Source organism: Schistocerca serialis, chromosome 9, assembly GCF_023864345.2.
Source record: "Schistocerca serialis cubense isolate TAMUIC-IGC-003099 chromosome 9, iqSchSeri2.2, whole genome shotgun sequence".
NCBI classification, from domain to species: domain Eukaryota; kingdom Metazoa; phylum Arthropoda; class Insecta; order Orthoptera; family Acrididae; genus Schistocerca; species Schistocerca serialis.
In genome coordinates this window covers 138807298-138827175 of record NC_064646.1, presented here as the reverse complement: position 1 = coordinate 138827175, position 19878 = coordinate 138807298, and the positions used below count along the sequence as shown (strand labels likewise).

General features: G+C 43.1%; 1 protein-coding gene and 1 pseudogene across 3 annotated transcripts in view; one reads left to right on the top strand and one right to left on the bottom strand.

Moving 5' to 3' along the window:
* LOC126419844 (cytospin-A) overlaps positions 1–19878 on the bottom strand; it is a 538973-nt gene that overhangs the window by 506379 nt on the left and 12716 nt on the right. The window lies entirely within an intron of this gene.
* LOC126420009 (5S ribosomal RNA) lies at positions 13485–13602 on the top strand (annotated as a pseudogene).

The window sequence follows — 19878 nt, the reverse complement described above, 5'->3', positions numbered from 1 at the left end:
AAATTTATATTTAGATTCCTTTTTCATAATAATTTAGTAGAAACAGTATTCTGGATCTCACAAATTAAAATTTTAGTTGAAATTCATGATTTTCTGGTTTTTGTCTTAGAAATTAAGGAAGCAAGATAGATTAAGTAGGCGAATAAATAAAGCTAGGATGTTTAAGTAGAAGGGAGATCCGCTATAATGATAAAGATGTGAGAAGTTTCAACTGAATAACTATAAAACTATAGCGATAGCGTATCTCCAAAGGGCAAGTTCAGAGCTCGTCTACTGCGTGTAGTGTAATTAAATTAATTCTCTCACCCAAAATATTTGACTTAGCTAATGGTTCAAATGGCTCTGAGCACTATGGGACTCAACTGCAGTGGTCATCAGTCCCCTAGAACTTAGAACTACTTAAACTTAACTAACCTAAGGACATCACGCACATCTATGCCCGAGGCAGGATTCGAACCTGCGACCGTAGCAGTCGCACGGTTCCAGACTGCGCGCCTTGAACCACGAGACCACCGCGGCCGGCTGACTTAGCTACGTCAGACTTTTATTATGATTACTTACCTGTGTGCTGATTGCACATTTAATTTGAAAGCTTCATCGGCCACCAGCAAAGGAAGCAATGATTTATTCGATAACTTAAAGTGGTGCATTACTAGCCCAGCGGCTCATCGGGAGAGCGGATTTGATCAGGCATTCCCTTAACCGTCCGCACCGCGGCTTATATATATGAACGCTGCGCGAGAGAGGAAGGCCCCAGTTCTCTCCAGACGCTGATTAGCCCACCACCTGTGCCGGGAGTCGCGTCGGTATCATTGCTATAAACAGCCTCGGATGCCGTAATAAGTTACTCGGGATACACGTAACCATGAAATCGTTTTCGAGTGAAGTGTTAATTCTGGGGTGACTTTAATGAACTATCTTCAGTTTGCATATGTCGTATTTTCACGTGCCGCCGCGGGACAGACATTCTACCATTATTTAGCGTGGCGTTTGGTGAACATTATCATCAAATTATGGCGAGCATTCACTTAAACATTTAATTTGAACAGTTATAGTTGCATCAGCGCATTAGACTCTGAACTGCTCTGGTAGTTGGATTGTGTGGATTCCTTTCTGGTCTGTGACTTTCAGAATATAGTGAACACTTTAGAGAGAATGGTTTTTTTTTTTATTATGAGTCCCAGACAATCTCCTAATTCCTCAGAGCTGTAGCTATAAATTTATGTCTCAGATGAAGTGGGCACTAGGAATTCTAATTACAGGCTTCAAGTTTTGCTAATCACTTTCTGGTTGCCAATATTGTAGTTAGAGAGCCAGTGTTGAGAACGGCAAACAACAGTGTAAATAGGAACAACATTAATAACTATAATTCCACCCGCCGCCCCACAATATTAAATTATCTAATGGTAATAAAAACATTAACTGGTTGCTGTTACTTTAGGAAGAGCGATTAATTGAACTGTGTTTGGTCATTAAAGATTCAGTCAGTATTTTTTGATTGTTATTTACTGATAGCAGAATTTAGAGGTATGTATTGATAAACAGAAATTCGATTTGGAAATATCACTTTTAGTAACGTAAGATCGACACTCATTCGGAGCATGTTCAGCAAAGGTGTAATCTTTCTTTTTCAGTCTCTAACTCCGTTCATGCTCAGTCAGTATAGTATGTACAGTGCTACCTGATTAACCTACATATAATGCATGACACAGATTACAGAAAATCCTATAAATTCCAGCCAGTTCTAAAGGTAGGTATCTTGTCTTTACTGTTGATTAGAATGTGGGCAAGTGAATTGCTAGCATACAAAGCTGGTATATTTCCTGGAATCTAGTTTGCTGTGAAGTACCTATGAAGTCTCACTAACATATAGCACGGGGTCTATTTGTCATCAATGTGATTTACTGCTTTCTGAAGAGGCTACGAAAGTGCTGTTATCTTCTTTTCTTTTTAATGAGTATCTTATCAATTAGGGTAGGGCTATAATCATTACTGTATGCTATTTCTTTAATCATGTGTAATTCGTTTTCAAAATCTGATTTGGTCTGTAGTGCAGACTATAGGCGCTGCACAATGGAACTTAAGCCCCTTTGTGTCTTACAGGGTTGCTGGGAACTGACAGGTATTAATGTGTCTGTAGAAGTTACTTTCCTGAATATCTCAAAGACTTTTGCTTGCTAATGTCAATGGTAATGTCCGGATCAGTACTGTGTATTTAAGTTGTAATGTCATGAAATTTAGCTAACCTCATTTTACTATCTTAAAGGTTAAATTTCTGGGAAATTAATTTTACGTTTCCTCAATAGAGGGAAAGGAGGAAGTAGAGGACACAGACGGTGGCAAGAAAAGTGGCAATGCGAGTGCGAAAATGTGTGGTTGCAAAATATGCAAGTGTGGACTCTGTGATGTAAATGCCCATAAAAAAATAATTATCTGCGGACTAATGCTTTCCGAAGAAGACGTATTGCATTATTTGTGCTGCAAACAGACAGAGAAATGAAGCAGGACTAACTCTGATGACAAACTTCCGAATATGCCAAAAAGGAACTAACGATGAGTTTTCAGTATAATGCTAATTTTCTAACTTTGTGTTCATTATTTTAGTTTAAAATTAATTTACTTTCTTTGCTTTGTATAAATAACCAGCATAGGTCGTCTCTGTCTGGCATTTATTCTAAGGCAGGAATCAACAGACTTCGGCCCGCGGTCCTTAATGCCGCACGCGACGTCAATTCGTCCAGCCCGCCGACGGGACTGTAATTTGCTTGATAAACGCATGTAGCACAAAACGATGTGGAACATTTAAATTTAGGTATTATGTATAGAATACTATATGTTCACCCGAGCAGATACACTATGTGATCAAAAGTATCCGGACACCTGGCTGAAAATGACTTACAAATTCATGGCGCCCTTCATCGGTAATGCTGGAATTCAGTATGGTGTTGGCCCACTCTTAGCTTTGATGACAGCTTCCTCTCTCGCAGGCATACGTTCAGTCAGGTGCTGGAAGGTTTCTTGGGGAATGGTAGCGCGTCCTTCACGGAGTGCTGCACTGAGGAGAGGTATCGATGTCGGTCGGTGAAGCCTGGCACGACGTCGGTGTTCCAGAACATCAAAAAGGTGTTCTTTAGGATTCAGGTCAGGATTCTGTGCAGGCCAGTCCATTACAGGAATGTTATTGTCGAGTAACCACTTCGCCATAGGCCGTGCATTATGAACAGGTGCTCGATCGTGTTGAAAGATACAATCGTCATCCCCCGATTGCTCATCAATAGTGGGAAGCAAGAAGGTGCTTAAAACATTAGTGTAGGCCTGTGCTGTGATAGTGCCACGCAAAACAAGGGATGCAAGCCCCCTCCATGAAAAACACGGCCACACCTGAATACCACCATATCCAAATTTCACTGTTGGCACTACAAACGCTGCCAGATGACGTTCACCGGGCATTCTCCATACCCACACCCTGCCATCGAATCGCAACATTGTGTACCGTGATTCGTCACTCCACACAACGTTTTTCCACTGTTCAATCCTCCAATGTTTACGCTCCTTACACCAAGCGAGGCGTCGTTTGGTATTTACCGGCGTGATGTGTGGCTTATGAACAGCCGCTCGAAAGTTCTCACCTCCCGCCTAACTGTCATAGTACTTGCAGTGGATCCTGATGCAGTTTGGAATTCCTGTCTCATGGTCTGGATAGATGTCTGCCTATTACACATTACGATTCTCTTCAGCTGAAGGCGGTCTCTGTCAGTCAACAGACGAGGTCAGCCTGTACGCATTTGTGTTGTACGTGCCCCTTAACGTTTCCACTTCACTATCACATTGGAAACAGTGGACCTAGGGATGTTCAGGAGTGTCGAGATCTCGCGTACAGACGTATGGCGCAAGTGAAAATCATATGGCCACGTTCGAAGTTGCGTGAGTTCTGCGGAGCGTCCCATTCTGCTATCTCACGATGTCTAATGAACACTGAGGTCGCTAATATGGAGCACCTGGCAGTAGGTGGCAGCACAATGCATCTAATATGAAGAACGTATGTGTCCGGATACATTTGATCACATCGTGTACTTCCTGACTGCTGTTCGCGTTAGATTATAGTCTCCAGTGATCAGGACTCATTTAAGTGGCAAATTACAGGCGCTCTTTTCATACATGCATCACACATCACAAGCACATTGTGGGAAAGACATGGATATATATTGAAACCAGTCGTATCTGCTGTTAACTTCATTAGGGGACATGCTCGCCGCCATCGTCAGTTTCGCTCTTTTCTTGAAGAAATTTTATTCTGAGTATGTGACCTGCCTTAGCCCACAGCAGTGAGGTGGCTCAGTTGCGGTGAATTTGTTTCGTTTTTACAAGCTCCGCAACGAAATGAATGCTTCTCACTTAAAAATTTAAGAGCTGATCCACAGTTGTCAGATTTTACGTGACTGTCGTAGATTTAACTTTTGGTCGACATCACAACCCGCATGAATGAAAGGAACCAGAAGTTTCAGGAAAAGGAAAACATTGTCTGTGGTCTCTACAGAATCAGAGGATTTCGGAGGATGCTGTCATTGTTTGAAGAACAGTGACGTGTTACATTTCTTCAAGATGTCACCCTTGACTTTAAGAAAAAATTATCTTGACTACTTCTGCTCCAGAATCGGTTTGATTGTGACCTCGATGATGTGCCAGTTGATTTACAGTTGGAGCTCATCGATCTGCACCTTAATGATGAGTTGTAAGAGAAGCACAGAGAATGAAAACTTGTTGAGCTTTACCTCTGCGTACCCGATGCTGAGGTATCGAAACTGAAGTAATTTGACATCAGTGTTTTGAACAACTTATATCTGTGAGCAAACATTTTCGAACATAATATATATTAACTCAGTATATCGAACGTGACTGATGAACATTTTGAAACAATTCTCTTGACTGGACGCAGCAATACCAAACCAAACATTGATGATAGCACAAAGACAAACGTTAGTTCCACGAAGCTCACTAACTTCTTTTGCTGCTTAGATTGAGAGAGATGTGCACACTACTAGTACAATGTAATTACATATTTGCTGAAGTCGCTTTATTTGGCAATTATATCATTAAATAGTTATGTTGTTGGCTGTGCTCGATTCATTTTGGCGTTGCACGCCACTCACCCATGATTAACATGGAATACTAAACTTAGTGTCTCGTCTTTTGTCCTCGGAGCTTTCGTTGTGTTGAACGAAATGATGACGATGCATCGCACGCTCAATATGTCAGGAATTCGGCCCATTGTGAAATAGGTTTGGTGATCTTTGTTCTAAGGTGAAAATGTGTACGGCGTATGTCTGCGTACCTCTTTGATGTCAAACATGACTATATTGAGCTTGTTCCTTCCTTTGCTCGGATATAGTTGTCTTTCCCACAGCTGAAAAGTAACTGTTAGCTGACAGGTAGCTGTTAGCTGAGACGTAATTTGCAAGTGCAGCGTCCATGATACGTGTAATTTTAACTAATTCCATTACTGCTCACGTTCTTTGTATTGTGGAATCTTAAGTTTCTAGGGCAAGAAGACAGGTCTGAAAACTAAAAACATCAAAAGTAAAAATAAAACGAGTTGGGGAGTGGGTGAGAGGGCGGGACGTCTCTGGCCTACGACGTCGCAGTCTGTAAATCGATCCTTGTGAGCCACTATCGCCAAACAAGAATCTAACGCTGTACGCTATCTCAACTCTGAAAAAGCTGTTGCTTTAGTTGCTCTTCAATGCTGGGGAACCTACTTTGGCATTTTACATTACAACAATCGTTATATGTATTTGAGACACTTCTGGCAATGTGTAAGACTCGTGGACCAGTTTTCCAAGATACGGACTACTGTCAACTAACAACCAGAAATACGCTCTTGTGACCAACACATTTAGAATCAGCCTTATTTCGTCAGTACATGATACATTATTTTCCAAACATGCGGTAATTCATCACGCTGAACCCATGAACGGCCGTACTCCATTGCGCCAAGGTTAGAGTCTGGAGTCACTATGCTAGTTCTGTTCCCCGGAACGGTTCTTACAGCGACGTTTATCTTTCTCAGCACTTGGTCCGCCTGAGCTAGTAAGATGTAGCTATGGGACGTCTGTCTGAGAACGCAAAACTGAATAAATCTATATTATTCATTTACGACTAAAGACGAGTGTGAACCCTAATATGGAGGGGTCACGAACGTTTCATCAATTGACATAACAGAGCTTTCAAAGACCGTGACACGATTCTCGACAGTCCACTTACACATAATTGTTCCCGAACGTATAAACAGTATTAAAATTGCATTATGATTTACAACTCCTCGCTTCGTTATGTTCCTTATTACACTTTTTTCCTCTTGGACATGTTTCAGGAAGTCCTCGTTCCTGACTCGATCTATCCAAATGATCTAGAATAGTCTCCTTCAGCATTACCTATCACTCTTTGTGAAGCCCGTCAACAGCCATGACGGAGGTGTCGGATCTCATAAGAGCCTCTTGTCGAAGTTGTGATGAAGGTTTTAGCGGCGTGTGAGACTATCACCAATACGGTTCATGGAGCGGACGCTTCAGCCCTCTGTTGGGGTTAGTACAGTACACAGAGAATCTTCATTCTGCGGGACGGTAACAATCCCTCCAGTACTCACACTTGCCGGAAATCGAGTATGCTGGAACGGCATCTATGATGATACTTGCAGGCGCGGTCGGGTCGAGTTAACGGCTGATTGGAAAGCAACGGATAACCGCCACATTATCTTTCCCTAGTACGTTCAGCTCTCTGTTAAAAATGTCCTGAGAGCTTTATCCTGAGTAAAATACTCCTGACGCTCCTCTAGAAATCTGACATAGTATAAAGTTAGCAAACCTCTGTCTCAGCGCTCCCACGTCACAACGTTATCTCTCGTGCAAAATGAGTCTCATCGGTATCTCCAGCTAAAATAAGCCGCAGCGCTACTTATGTTTGCCGTAAGTGCGTAATAGACCCGCCGATCTAAAACGCTGCAAGGCACAGGAACCACCGACGACAACGTCGACGAACTGTGGGCAGTACGAGTTTCCCGGGCCGTATCCCCGCTACCCACCTCCCATTACGATACGTAATAGCTGCATCACAAACGCTTAATCGAAGCCTGCAGTGACGATACCATCTGAACAATAAAGGGGTTAATGGGTGCGAAGCGGGCACAGGAATAATTGGTTGCGGACTGCAACCCTTTACTCGGCCCCGCAAACGGTTAAAAAAAAATTAATAATCTCTGCCGTGACCCGACGGCCTCTCGAGTTTCGCAAGCGTCGGCGCCACGGACGCGTTAACTCACTGCGCTCTCGGTACAATGCAAACTGGCAAATGCGCCACTGAGCTGCGCTGAACGCTAACAAAAAAGAGAGGATATCACGCAAGGACAGTTCTCTCTCACTAAATTACACAACACTGTAAATTACATTTCCGACACGACAGTGACCAGTAAGTGTGTTATGCATCACCAGCAAGTGGTCATTTGTAACCAAGCTTCAAAATTTCCGGTTTCACTCTGTCAGATAAATAGGGACGCAACTGAATGGCAAATTTTCCAAGGGGAAAATGCAAGTCAGGAGACAATGAATATCAAAATTAATTTGATATTTATTGACGTAAAAGACAGCAGTACTACCCTTGGTTTCATAAATAACCATTACCAGTGATACTGCGAGTAGAGCCTTGCGAAGTGGGCAGATTACGTTTTGCCTAAGGTTTTCAAGGGTCCTCTAAGCTCTCAGCACTGCACAGTCTATGCAAAGACCTATTGGAAACACTTATTGGTTTATGCGAGAACCACTGGTTCTGTTTTTAGGTCTCTGTATTTTTTAAGGTTCTCCAACTATTTTTCCGTCGATTCTGCTGTCGTCTGACATAACAATGTCGACGATCTACACCCACTTTTTCCTTCACGATTGTATCGTGTTGCGTACTGTGTTTCAGTGTGAGGTAACGTGGAAGCCTCAAGTGTGTCAGTATATTTCTGGCCATTGTTTTCGGGTTTATCTTTCTACCAGTTATTTACCAGTTGCAGATGATAATTCGCGCATATGTTACAGTATACCATATGCGCCACAATGAATCATTTTGTAATCTGCCTCTGCGATCTTTTTGCAATAACTTATTATAGAGTCGATCGTTCCATCAGCATCTTTACAACTGTGTTTTTCGATTCTTCCATTGCGCTCTGAATTGTTGGTTTGATTGCATTCGTTCTAATGGCCTGTTCCCATTCTGCAGAATCTGTACAATTGTGTTGTTCTTTATGTTTCAATTGTTCAGCCACAACTTACGAACACTGTGCTTTATTGCACCAGTTGTCGGAACCTGTAAACCTGTTTTCCATTACTGGTTCTTCGTGTCTTGCTCTTTCAGTAGATTCTGAGTGTCAAATTACAATCCCAGAAGTGTCGCGTCGTCGTTGTGGGGGAGGTAACTTCTTTGCTACAGCCACGAATTACGCTGCCTGTAGTGCGATCTCCTGACTTTTTCAATGATGCCTTAGAGGTCTAAACTTAGGAGCAGGACAAAGAGCACTCAAGTCTTTTATTCTGATGAAGAAACCAACCAAATGAAAGACTGTATTAACTCTGCTGTCGCCCAGGATATGCGTCGGGCGCTGGGGAATACTGGAAATCGTCGACGAGTTGGCTATAGGAACAGATGAGCAGAAACACTAAACGCCAGAGAATCACACTGTCTGTATTTCCTACTTTAAGATAACCAGAAAAGTGTCTTTGCCAGAAATGAAGATGCCAATCATACAATGGGGGGAAGAAGTAGAAATACAGTGGGTATACTACATTTTTATTTCTTCCGATACGGGTTTTTTTTTTTCAAATATTTCGATAATCATGGATGGTAACTTAAGAGACGATCAACGGAAGTGGATACTTACACAATAAGGAAGAATGCCGAACAGGTTCGACACAAATGGACAGGAGAATTCAATACATTTCCACGAAGCAGGCTATTAATTTACAGGTTGCGCGACAAATTGGATCTAACTGGGTCTACTCGCAGCGCAGGCGAGTGGTCGAGCAGTGAGTGTTACTCCAAAAGGAGAGCCTGACTTCAGTTGGACCTTTGCTGCAGATTCCGTATGTTCCAGTCGATGCTCTAATCCAGTTTTCCTGTTTCTCTATTTTTTTAAATTTTTATTCATCTGCCAAACGGTTGTTTCCACTGGCCACAGTGTTTCTGGAACTGTGATTGGTGCAGTGCCTTAATTTTTCCGTTAATGGATGCTAACCTTTTTTTGTAATGATCACACGTGAGCATGAATGCTATATGAAGTCTGATTCTTTCTTGATCGGCTTTTAACATAATCACTGATGGTTGAACAGTTGCTCCTAAATATTTACCATTAGAGGCGTGATTGTCATGTGATGATCTTTCCGTCTACTGAGTATTATCGTACGAAATCTGCAAACCAGTATTTCGTGTTTTTTATCTTTTCATGCGAGAGGACTGCAAGATCGTCCACAGATATGACACATTTCATGCGGAACATTTTTGTGTCAATTTGGATTCCTTGACTTTCCTTTTCCCATGTTCTGATAACTGTTTGAAGAATGGCGTTAATGAGTGATTGAGTTCTTCATATGGCGTACTCTGGTTTCTATCTCGAACATCTCCGAAATTTCACTAAATACAACGCGAGGAATTTCACCCTCTCCCCCTCCTGAATGATGACTTATGATGCGACATGGCAACACACACAATCGAGCGTACCATGCGGAAGTTAGTGCGTCATAATGTCAGAAACTATGGGAGTCGTTCTATATTCTTTGTGAAATATCCCAAGGAAGGTAATTCGCTTTTTTCGAATCCGGATCTACTAGCAGTTTCAATTATTTTCACTGAACAACATTGTAATACCAATCAAAAAATATCTTTTGCAGCTTATATCGCTCCGTTGAGGTCAAGAAGTCACTAAAGGCCATTTGTCGAAGCATACTTAAGTTTCCAAAAAGTTTCACGTCGAATATTATACAACAGCGCAACGGCGACGTAAATGCGCTACATCGGCAGATTTCGATCTCTTAGAGCTACTGATATTTCTGATAATCACGGATGTTCTATCTATGAAGTAGTTCCTCCAAGGACCATTAGTTTCTGCTGTGAAAGGAAATCGTTTAATAGCAACAAAAAGGAAAGTGATTGCTTCCTTTATTTAACTGGATCAAAAGTTTTTGTATGTTAATCATACAGCAAAGCACGTATAACGTAAGGCATGAACATTTGTCGATGTCTTTAACTGTTTATGATGCACGCCTTATTTATGGCTGACCTCTAAGGACATATACGATAACGACAGAATGTAAACCTTCGATTGGCGAAAGCTCCTATCAATATTCTACTACGTTTCCTTTAATAGTACTGAACTGACTACTTCTAATGGCAGCGCAGAAAAATTAATAGGAAAACTGCATTTCGTTCTCGCTAGTTCAAATGGCTCTAAGCACTATGGGAGTTAACATCGAAGGTCATCAGTCCCCTAGACGTAGAACTACTTAAACCTAACTAACCTAAAATCACACACATCCATGCCCGAGGCAGGATTCGAACCTGCGACCGTAGCAGCAGCGCGGTTCCGGACTGAAGCGCATAGAACCACTCGGCCACAACGGCCGGCTTCTTACCAGTTCTCCACCACCATGAATAAGAACATCGTTCGCTTAATGGAGTAAGTGGGTAGGTGGCCATCATAATAAAGACGTTTAAAAATAGTTCAGAAAAAACGTAAATGATTAAGGCCAGGCATGTAATTAACGAGGAAAGAATAAAAATGAAACTAATGTTTCACTAATGCAAAATCGACCGACAACAGTTCTGAAGAATATAATCGCTTAACACAATACAAAAAGAATGTTTTCATACATAGGTAAACACTAGCGCGCGCAAAAAAAAGAAAAAAGCACTAGCGTATCCATGAATACGAACATAAAAAATGTGAAAGGTTTGAAGCACAAGGAAATGGAAAGGAGGTAGAGAAGGCTCACAAATTTGCGACGTAACCGGTCTGTACAAAAGAATACCTTTAATTAATGTGGGTTCACACCCTGGAGTTTTTAGTGTCCGTCAGAATAGGAATGAAAGACGTAAAAATCTGCGACTAGTAACTTATAAGAAAACGTCACGTACTATGGTCGATGCAGGCGATTCGGAGGAAAGGATGACGAATACGCCTAAATGAACACAGCCGAGTGTGAAACCAGCAGCGCTTGTTCAGAACTAAAAAAATTGCGAAAGGCATGTCGACAGAGAAATGCTTGCGGTATCAGCTACTGTTTACGGTGTACAGCATGACCAAATTACGCGCTATGCCACGGCCAAGTAAAGGAAAGTGCCTTCAGTCGGGAGGTTGTTTTGAACACAAAGTGCAGTACTACGCATGATCCCGTAAGAGGTAATACGCCCTTCGTTCGCCCCCCACCTGTGGCTCGGACGACACACCTTCTTACCACTTAACGCGCTATGTGAGGTATGCTGCAACTTTGCACTTCTCAAGTACACTAACCAGCGCCACTGGAGAAAGTCACGTTAACGCTCTTCGAGCGAACAGAATGATTCTGAGCCTTCAGAGTTGTCTTCAGTAGGGGCCGGATTTTCATGCACTACCAGATCGTAAAACGTACATGCATTCGTGCAGTATCACTAAACATGCACAATGAGGCACCAAAAAGAAGAATGGGAGGAATCAAAATTTAATTCTATATTTGTATCTATTTTCTTATAAAACAGTACACAACAACGAACTTCTCCAAGTTTTATTAACTTGGGCTCATGCGTTTATCTGAGAGAACAAGTTTGTACATATAAAATGTCACGTGCATACTTAAGTGAAGAAATTTCGAATGAGGTGAGGCCAACCTAGAAGTTCTTTTGCATTTTCGCCAATAAATATAAATTTTATGAACTCTATAAACTGAAAATCCGGATTTGATCTGGTTATATGGTAAGATTATATTTTCCTTCAACTTCCACTTCTTCGTAAGTTGATGCCAAATATTTCTGGACCTCTTCAAAAGTTGTGAAGGGCTCTACTCGTGGTTGACCTGAGGAAGTATCATTATTACCGGAGGGAAATATGCAAGATTTCATTTGATGTAAATCATGTTTTTCCTAAAATCCGTTTCCTTGAATGCCAACGGACTGTCTTTAATGAAAGCCGCATCAATGCCTCCGAAAGTTTCTACGACATAAAACCGAATAAAGTCAGTTGATTCAGCAATTGCAATAATTACAATGAAAACAACTGGACGAAAACTATACTGAATAGCATAACCCTTTTTAATAGAATCAAGAAAATACATGCTAACTTCAATAACTTTGCGGGAATTTGCCGTCTTTTACCCACTTGATTTGATCAAAATAATCACAGCAAAAGTGGCAGAATTTATCCAGGTACCACATTTGGATAAAAGTGTTGTGGTCGCAAAGATGAATCTGGCGGTAGGTGTCTAGATGCGGGCTGGAACTTTCAAGACATCTTCACTAGGAAAAAAGTGAATATATGGTTTAATTTATACTTACTGTTTCAGCTACATATTGCTTTCCCAGCCTCCATCATATACGAGGCAGTATCGATTACCAGTACCTTTTTAATTAATTTTACTCGTCACAATATTCGTAAAAATTATGAAAATGAGATTACTGCTACATTTTGAGCTAAGACGTATAGTCTGTAAACGTTTCTGCAAACGCAGCTCCTTGGCTTGCGGGTAGATGGTTAGGAGCACACAGACCCCTGGATAGCGATGGGTAGTGCTAATGAATCAGTTTCCGTCACATCGTACAGTGCTGGCAACACTTTCTGTGGCGCATAGCTCGAGACTAATACCATTCATACCATCCACCGTAGAGAGGAAGCACTGGGAGCAGTGAGCAAGGGCACGAAGTATATTTGACTTCTAACGACACCTAGCGAGCCGACCTAGGGCGCCTGAGCTCATTACGAAGTTTACAGACTGTAACAAAAATCACGAAATTACTCATGTTCTCCACTTTTGGCGTAATTCATACGAAAAAAGATCTACAAAAGGGTCTATCATTCAAGTTATTGTAATATATGCACTGAAAGCAGAAATATAATCTGCATTATAAATGTCTAAAGTCATACTATTGTATCACGAAAATGTTCGAAACACGCTCTTACTCCCCTTGCAGTTGCACGCAAATCCGTGTATTACTGGTCTGACACCAACGGAATTATCAAGACGTACTCCAAGAACACAGCCGGCCGCTGTGACCGAGCGGTTCTAGGCGCTTCAGTCCGGAACAGCGCAGCAGCTACGGTCCCATGTTCGAATCCTACCTCGGGCATGGCTGTGTGTGATGTCCTTAGGTTAGTTAGGTTTAAGTAGTTCTAAGTCTAGGGGACTGATGACCTCAAATGTTAAGCCCCATAGTGCTTAGAGCCATTTGAAGCAAGATCTGCAGATTTTGCTAAGTTGTCTCAGTAGAATGCCAACGGCCTTGCCGCTGTGGTAACACCAGTTCCCGTCAGATCGCAGAAGTTAAGCGCTGTCGGGCTGGGCTAGCACTTGGATGGGTGACCATCTGGTTTGCCGAGCGCTGTTGGCAAACAGGGTGCACTCAACCCTTGTGAGGCGAACTGAGGAGCTACTTGATTAAGAAGTACCGGCTCCCGTCTCGGAAACTGACACATCCGGGTGAGCGGTGTTCTGACCACATGCCCCTCCATATCCGCATCCAGTGATTCTTCAAGTAAACCACAGAATAGCGAAATCAAAATTGCCTGTTCCTTCCCAGTTACAAGGCAGTACCCTTAACAACTGCGTCATTTGACTTGGTATAATAGCGTTTGGAGGAAGCAACATTCAGATGCCTTTCCTGTCACTATGATTTATGTAAACCAGTCGATAAGACCAGTTCCCTAGCCTCTACGGAGATGTGCAGTCTGTAGAGTATTAACTGCTTCAGTCTGAGATACGGAAGTCTAAGAGCATGTTAAATTTCTGTACTCTGTAACTATTGTTACCAGTTTTTTACATTCACTCTGTTTTCCGTTAAATTTTGAACTGTGAACACTGTGTAGCACACAGAAACGCGAAACGAAACTTCGTTCTGGAGGATCGTTATAGACTGTAAGTAAAAATTACGTTCATGGCGCCGTGAGCCGATGAGTTGACTCCTTCACGCTATGTATGAAAGCAACGCCGCGGTATCTTCGTCACCGCCGGGGAAAGCAGTTAACGAGACCTTATTTCTCGCGAGCGTCGAGTGGGTAATTACCGACATCGTGTTATCACCCGATAAACAGACCTCTCCCAATGACACAAGGCAGAAGCGCCTTTGGGGCAACTTGTGTTCCCCATGCATTTACTGTATCGTCGACTGAGAATTCTGGACACTACGCAGATTTCCCCCAAGTTTTGTTACTTCACACTTCTTGAGAACAAACAAGCTGCTACGATCATCCATTTATGCTTTAGAGCGAGGCAAGTTCTTTACTCCAGTGGAAGCGGCACTATTTAACGACGTCCTCATTTGTGGTAAACCGTCTTCACTTAAAGACGTCACTTATGGGAAAGAAAGGAGGATTAGTGTGTAATGCCCCGTGGACGATTCAATTATTTGAGACTGGCCAAACGCTGTGACTTTAAAATGACGGGGGCATTAAATCGATCCTAACTCTCCTTGTGCACTTCACAGGAGTATCCAATTACTACACGAACGAAAAAAAAAATTGCAAACACCAATAAGTTCTGCGACATAAACGAAAGTTGGTAGCGTGTTTCTACATCTGAAACAAGTCTATTCAAATTTTCGCGCCAATGGTAAAAGAGTGGCGCTAGTAACCCACTATGAGGATGCAAATCAAGTTTTCTTTAAATTACTCTGTAACGGTTGTCAGCGTCAGTTACCTCTGAGATTGAACGTGGTCCCTCGATGTTAGTCAAGAATGCCTTTAAAGCATCAAAGGCGCCATTATTAACACTTCACTGAGTTTGAACGAGGTCGCGTAATAGGCAACTGGAAGATGGATGTCCCTCTGAGATACTGCAGAAAAATTTGGCAGAAACGTAGCAACTGTACGTGAGTACCGGCAGCGGTGGTCACGAGAATGTAAGGTAATGTAAGGTCCCAAGACGACCAGGCTCCAGACGGTCACGTGGTACTACCGTGAGGGAAGCAGATGTCACCACAATTCCAAATTGGTTATTTCACTGACAGCTTCGAGACAGACGCTCTGTAGCGTGCATTCCACCGGCCCCAAACCACCGCCATCTGCGACTTCAATGGTGTCAAGCGAGACCTCACTGGAGGGCAGGGTCGACGTCTCTTGTGTTTTCTGATGAAAGCTGGTTCTGCCTCGGCGCCAGTTAGGAATAGGCCAGTTCAGGGCCTTCAGTCAACCTGTCTGTGTGGTAGACACACTGGACCCCCATCTACAGCTCTCGTCCGGGATGCGAGGAGCACTCTCGTGGTTACCCCACGCACCTTGACTGCAAATCTGTATGTCAATCTGCTGATTCGATCTGTTGTGCAGCCATACCTAAACGGCATTCCAGCGGATGTTTTCCAACAAGATACCGTTTGCCCACATACTGCTGTTGTAACCCAGCAAACTCTACAGAGTGTCAGCATGATGCTTTGGCCGCTCAATTACCAGATCTGTATCCAACAGAGCACGTATGGGACATCATCGAACGACAACGACAGCGTCATCAGACAGACATTATTAACCGTCCTTGTATTGATCGATCAAGTGCAAATTGCATGGAACTCCACCCGACAAACTGACATCCGGCGCCTGTACAACACAATGCATGTACATCTGCATGCTTACATTTAACATTATCCCGGCATATAAGAAAAATGAGCGAACTGCCTTTTCCAATGAGCCTTCCACTGATTCTCGTGCAGTGTCATCAATCCTGGCAGTCAGTCTGCAATGGCAAGTATTTACCCATGTTTCGTCGACCTAACAAAGTCAGGTACTTGCCCCAATAAACAGCATTTCCAGGGAAATTATTACGCAGAATTCTTCTTCCATAGAACGTTTTTCATCGAAACCCTACCATTCGCAATATCACTCAAAGGACGGCTTTTCCTCCGAAAAACAATTTATTATCTCGTGGTTACATACGAAGCTACTTCTGGGTAGGATATTCTTTCCACGTGTAACAGTCAAAATACGCTGAAGCGCCTAAGAAACTGGCATAGGCATGCGTATTCAAATACAGAGATGTTAACAGGCTGGGAACGGCGCTGCTGTCGAGAACGCCTATATAAGAAAACAGGTGTCTGGCGCAGTTGTTAGATCGGCTACTGCTGCTACAATGGCAGATTACCAAGATTTAAGCGAGTCTGAGCGTAGTGTTATAGACGGCGCACGAGCGATGGGACACAGCATCTCCGACGTAGCGATGAATCGGGGATTTTTCCGTACGACCGTTTCATGATTGTGCAGTGAATATCAGGAATCCATTAAAAACACCAAATCTCGGACATTGCTACGGACGGAAAAAGGTCCTGCAAGAAAGAGACCAAAGACAGCTGAAGAGAATCGTTCGGCGTGCCAGAAGTGCAGCCCTTCCGCAAATTGATCCAGATTTCAATGCTGGGCTATCAAGTCACAGCGTGCGATCCATTCAACGAAACATCATCGATATGGGCTTTCTGAGCCGAAGACCCAGTCATGCATCCTTGACTGCAAGACACAAAGCTTTACGCCTCGCCTAGACCCGTCAAAACCGACATTGGACTGTTTATCACTGGCAAAATGTTCCTGGTCGGATGGGTCTAGTTTCAAATTGTATCGAGCGGATGGAACTGTACGGGTATGGAGACAACCTCATGAATCCATAGACCCAGCATGTCAGCAGGGGACTGTTCCTGCTGGTGGGGGCTCTGTAATGGTAAGGGGCATGTGTAGTTGGAGTGATACGGGACCCTTGATACGCCTAGATACGACTGACAAGTGACACGTACGTATGCATTCTGTCTGATCACTTGCATCCATTCATGTTTATAGTGCTTTCCGACAGACTTGGGCAATTCCAGCAGGACAGTGCGACACCTCACATCTCCAGAATTTCTACAGAGTGGCTCCAGGTATACTCTCCTGAGTTTAATCACTTCCACTGGCGACAAGACTGCCTAGACATGAACAATACTGAGCATATCTGGGATGCCTAACAACGCGCTGTTCAGAAGGGATCTGCACCCCCTCGTACTCTTACGGATTTATGGACAGTCCTGCACTACGTCAGACATCAGTGGAGTCCATGCCACGTCGTGTTTGCGGCACTTCTGCGTCCTCGCGGGGGCCCTAGACGATCTTAGGCAGGTGTACCAGTTTCTTTGGCTCTTCAATTCACGTATGTCGCCGAATTACGTCTTCCCGAAAATTACTGAGTTCCGTCGTTTTAGCAACGCGCACTCAGGTGTTTCTTGAAGTCGCAAAAGCAGAAGTTGATTCTTGTGAATCTACAGCACAGTCTCCCTCGTTATTTTATCCGCGAAGGTTGACAATTTTCAGAGCTGTCGTTACTCATGCGACGACATTCGACAAAAGGTATGTAAGGGTCACCGTTGCCCTTTCCTCCTCGACGTACCATCGCCAGTTATATACGAGCTAACGAGACTTTCTCTTCAAAGTAGTGCCCCTGCTCAGTTTCGTGCAGGAGAGCGTATCACATAGGTTTGAAATTAACATTACGACACTTTACAACGTTTTGTTAAAACGTTTTGTTAACAGGACCCCCCACCACCACCACCACCACGGCAACATTTACATTTTGCAGAGCTTGGAATGGCGTTAGAGTGTACCTCCATACAATGCCCTCCACGGGCGTGAACTGTAAGGACGTTCTTTCAGTGGTGTGATTATAGTACATTGGTAAATACGCTCCGCCGTGCACTTCACAGATGTATGCGAAGTATGGATGTAGAAATAGACAGTTATATTGCTGTCATTCTCCTTGAGCGATTTAGGGATGGCGGTACGGGTATTTGTACTCTGCTTCCTGAAATATATGTTCAGTGTCTAACTGCTACGCCCTCACTCTCATGTATGCTAAGAACATTAGAGGATTGTAATAGAAACCTGTAATTTTTTCTGACGTAAACGACACCGCCTCCCATGCATATTTCTTTTGTCACTTAACAAGCTTTTTACATCTGGATTCTTAAATACATTTGTCGTGGAATGAATTCCAGTCAGACAAAATTATTGGATGCTTTTTTTAATAAAAAAAGGGCCCCGAATCGACAGAGTTTCTCCAGGCTAAGCAAAGTGTTTCTCCTTTATGTGCCTCCCTTCCTCTCCCCCAACCTCTCATTCGCACCAGCTGAAAAACAGCTTTGCACAGCACCTTCTCTCACAGTAACCACTCACACCAACAGTTAACGTTTAGCTTAGCCGTCAAATACTAAAACATGACATCCAACAGAATGCAACGCCGCTTAACTAGTATGTTCGCGATCACTGGGCGCTCCGTTACCGTAACAAGTGGATACATGTTTAGGCGTGTGTCACAAACGTTTCACGTTCCACAGAATGCGCCACGTTCCCACTCGGTTTTAGGATGCCGAATGGAAAAGAACTGTGTGAACACGCTTGTAAAAAAAAACAGTGTACCTATGGTTCACTTTAACAAAGCCTGAGGACGTGAGAAAACTGTGACACTAATCAACAGAAATTAATTATCTGGATTCGTAAAAATCCATTTTATACGGAAACAACATTAAGTGCAACCTGCAGTGTCACCAACAGACGGCGATAAATACACTATAGCACGAAAGCAAGAACAGAAGGTGATACTGATGGCCGAATTTCAGAGGAAAATCTAATTAGAATGAAAAGTAAAGCAACTGGAATTATGAATATTACACAGTTGCAGTAAATAAACCTTCATATACTGAACAATTTTGAACTTAGAATTGTTCTGAATTTCTTTCATGCTTTACGTAACATTCAAGATGCAGCCGAAATTTACACAGGTCATTCGTTCGCATTTGAAGCCGTTTCTCTTTAGAAGCATCGCGATGATCCACTATTGCGAAGATCCAGGAGAATTAACTGGTGCGGTATAATATCAAGACTCGTGCTTTCAAACAAGGATATTTGTATTTTATCGTCTGGTTCAGCAACATGACGTCAACTGCCGTGGGAAATGTTAGGCGCAAATGACGCTAGCTTCCAAGCGAAATCGGGAAAGGCGTTTTGTGAAGAACTTATGAATGGGGCCATCACATATCTCTCTTGCGAGACAGCGACCGAAGTGTTTCTGCATATCCTTTTCTACCAATACTAGAGAAGCCCTTCTGCAGCCTTCCGTAGTACCGTGTATCCACATATAACCGGCACTTGCCACAAATTCCGACGACCCGTTCACTCAATGTCCGAGGAAACATTACGGATCAGCGTTTGTTCACTGCACCGCCAGCAAACTTGAGAACATGCATGATTGGAGAGCACTCCTTCCCGTTCGCAAACTTTATGGATACGCGTCTGAGAACTTCTATAAGCATTGTAAGTAGGCTGTTTAGGTTTTTATGATGGTAACGCCACGTAGGGCTCTGTATTAAAATCGCTGACCGTGCTGTGCGCAGTTTGTCGCTGGTTGGACTCTGAAGTTTTTCGTTAGTGTATTGTTGGGCTGTTGGATGTGAACAGACCGTAGCGTTGGGCAGTTGGAGGTGAGCCGCCACCAGTGGTGGATGTGGGGAGAGACGTGCCAGAATTCTGAGATGTTAATATGAGCGGACGATCTGGAAGTGCGTCCGTCAGAAAAAGGAAATCTATTTAGCTGGCAGTATTGGCGCTCGCTGTATTGCAGTAGTTAGAGTAACGAAGATTTTTGTGAGGTAAGTGATTCATGAAAGGTA